A 3,409-nucleotide genomic window follows, 5' to 3' on the forward strand; every position below is an offset into this window, starting at 1 on the left:
GATGGCTGTCAGCTACCACCTGGATTCTGGAACTGAACCTGGGTGTCCTGGAAGGGAAGTAAAGTGGTTTTGTTTTTGTTTTTGTTTTTGTTTTAACCTGCTCAGTCATCTCCTTGGCCACTACAATTAAAAACGTAACAAGACAACACCCATTTCATCTTTTCACCCATTTTTCTAAAAAAGTAAAATTTTCTAGTGTGATGTCGACATAAGCTATAGACCCAGGTGAGCACTGAGTACCCACTGATTATCTACGAAATGTGGGTCATTATTTTGTCTTTCTTCAGGGAAGTCATTGGGGGAAGGGTCTGTGTTCTGACCACTAGAGGGCAGCTAAGAGCAAGACACAGGTCTGAGATGCAGCATTTAGGGGGAATGACCTCAGACAGAGCAGAAACAGCTCAGCCCTTGTCAGGTGAGAGAACCATACACTTCCTCACACACTTCTGAGTAGCCTTTTATTACTAAGTTGACATTATGCCTTAAGAACCCGATATGCTAACATAAGAATGCTATGTGAGAACGGAATTCTGTGCAGAGACTTGGTAGTCAAGCTTAAGAGAAGATAAAGATCAGTATTGAAACAAAACCAACACAATTCTCTCGGGGCTTATCTGTGAAGCGGAATAAATCATTCCCCTGCAGAAATCAGAATTCATTTGCGTCTCACAGCCTGAAGAGAGTTCATTTTGAGCGTGTTCCTGGCTGACCCATCTTACTGAACCGCCTGGTGATTTGACCCATGAAGCCTTCAGCTGTTGTGGGTGTGCTATGGGTTCCATCATGGTTGTAGTTGGAAAAGCTGATTTTTCACGGGCAGGGAAACTGTATTTTTTTTAACCACCTCTAATCTCCAACATTTAGCCTATGGTGGTCATTTTTGCATTGCTCTAACACACACCCTAGGACAGTGATTCTCGACCTTCTTAACGTTCCTCATGTTGTGGTGACCACCCCTCCAACCATAAAATCATTTTTGTTGCTACTTCACAACTGTAGTTTTGCTACTGCTGTGGATCGTAATGTAAATCTCTGTGTTTTCCAACGGTCTTAGGCAACTCCTATGGAAGGATCATTTGACCCTGCAAAGAGGTCAGGACCCACAGGTTGAGAACCCCTGCTCTAAGGTGTCATCTCTCCATCGTTTCAATGTCCCTGCAGTGACCGAGGAGCCTGAGTATCTTCCCAGGCATCGTCACTGGCCTGCCCTTTTCTTGGGGCAAACTGGGTGAATCCCAATGGTGGGCACTACCACCTCTCTCCTAGGGTTTCTGCTAGGGGCTTACAGGACTGCAGATGTTGAAAATAAACAAAACAAAACAACAACAAACCCCACATAGCCTACGTCCACACCAACAATGTTTTCAAGTACTTGAGTACTTTCTATTGTCCCTGGACAATGTCACAACAATGGAATTTAAGCATCTTAATTGGCTCTGGGTTTAATTTCAGAATCAAAAAAAAAAAAAAAAATAGGATGTCTGGTTCAATAGCCTGAGAAGAGATTGGCTTAATAGACAGAAATAAAGAACCAGAAAAAAAGCCGATCGTTTCAAAGTCACCGTCCTTTGTAAGGTGGGGCAAGGGGACAGAACAACAAGAACAGAGAGACTGGATAACAGGGTTATTTCAGGCCACTTCTTTGTGTATGGATTAAAATTAAAACCAATGTAAATTCATCAGCATGCGGATTGAAACTGACCTGTTTCGGCTAGTTGGCTCTTATCTCTCATTTTCCTTGAGAGGTCGGATAAACAGCTTAGTTTCAGCTTGATGATGAAGGCCTTGGGCATGAGTGATTCCATTTTAAATTATAACCCGGTATGTAGGGGGAGGGCCTAGGGAAGGAGCTGAGCTCAGAGCAATGGCCTCCTGGGATTTCTGCTTAGCATTCTGTGCTGGGTTCTAGCATCTGCACATTATTTATGTCCCCCTCTCCACAACCTAGTTAACAATGTGGAGACTCATGCCTGTACCATTTTTGATAGGATAGAGACTCAGAAAGTAAAGTCAGGAGAAAGCTTGGGCCTGCATGGATAGCTCCGCCAGGAAAACACTTGCCACAGAAGCTTGATGACTGGAGTCAGAGCCCCAGAACTGGCATTAACAAGCTCGGTGTGTTTGGGCAGGCAGAGCTCCATGGGTTCAAGGACAGCCTGGTCTACATAGTGAGTTCAAGGATAGCCAGAGCTAAACAGTTTATTCTTGGGAATAAAAAAATAAATAAATAAGCTGGGTGTGGTGACCTTTGCTCATAATCCCAACTCTAGGAGGCAGAGATGCAAGGATCCCTGGAGCACGCTGGCCAGCCTAGGCTACTACACAGTGAGACCAGGCTAGTGAGATGCTCTGCCTCACGAAGAAAGACAAATAGTTCCTGAGGAAACTGGGTCTCCACACATGCCTGCCTTCTCTCTCTCTCTCTCTCTCTCTCTCTCTCTCTCTCTCACACACACACACACACACACACACACACACACACACACACAGAGCAAGAGAGAGAAGGAAGAGGGAGAGCCTGAGTAAGCCCTCTTAGCTTCGCTGGCTTTTATCACCAGGTTCAGAAATGATATAAACAAGACACTCTTACTAGCTTTGCTATAGACACCTTGTGGGTTAAAAATGGGGTCCTGAGTCCGGCCTAGGGCTCGGGCCTCTCGGGAAGGCAGAGTGTGGGAAGTTTGTACACCCCACACCATCGCTAGGTGACTGTGAGAAGCCGCAGGACCCCACTCCGGGGGTGGGAAAGGCACAGGCTGGGGTCCCTGCAGACCTGCTGGAATTGGCTCGGAGTCCCGGGACCACTTGGAGGCTAGGGATGACAGGTTCTCACTCTTGGGCACCACAGATGCCACTGGATGTCAGTTAGAGCTGAGAACAGAGTGGAGACCCACGGGGCTGCCTCTGGCCTGGGCCGAAGGGAGACGGGCAGGAGGAGAGAGCTCCGGCAGGTTCCAGTGGGGAAGAGAGTCTTTGGCTGGTACTGCCAATGGCTTGGGTTGGTGGAAGCCATGGCTGAGAACGCAGGAAGGCTTCCGGCAGGAGGTTAGACACACAGCGCGTTAGAGAAGGACCTGCTCCATTGCTCCAGCACAGCAGATTCCGATAAGGAGAGACAGTCCATGTTTTTAAGATGTTTATTATAGAAAAGCAGTGAGTGGGAGAGAGTAGGGGAGTGGAGGCCAGCCATGGCCACGGGGGTGGGGGGTGGGGGTGCAGAGAGGGAGGAGCAAGGGAGGGAGAGGCAAGAGTGAGAGAGTAAGAACAAGAGAGGGAGGGGGGGGGCAAACAGCCCCTTTTATAGTGGGTCAGTCTACCTGGCTGTTGCCAGGTAACTGTGGGGAGGAGCTTACCTGGCTGTTGCCAGGCAACTGTGGGGGTGGAGTCCAGACAGAATACCAGGAGCTTG

Source organism: Mus caroli, unplaced genomic scaffold, assembly GCF_978045245.1.
Source record: "Mus caroli unplaced genomic scaffold, Mus_caroli_1 scaffold_15, whole genome shotgun sequence".
NCBI classification, from domain to species: domain Eukaryota; kingdom Metazoa; phylum Chordata; class Mammalia; order Rodentia; family Muridae; genus Mus; species Mus caroli.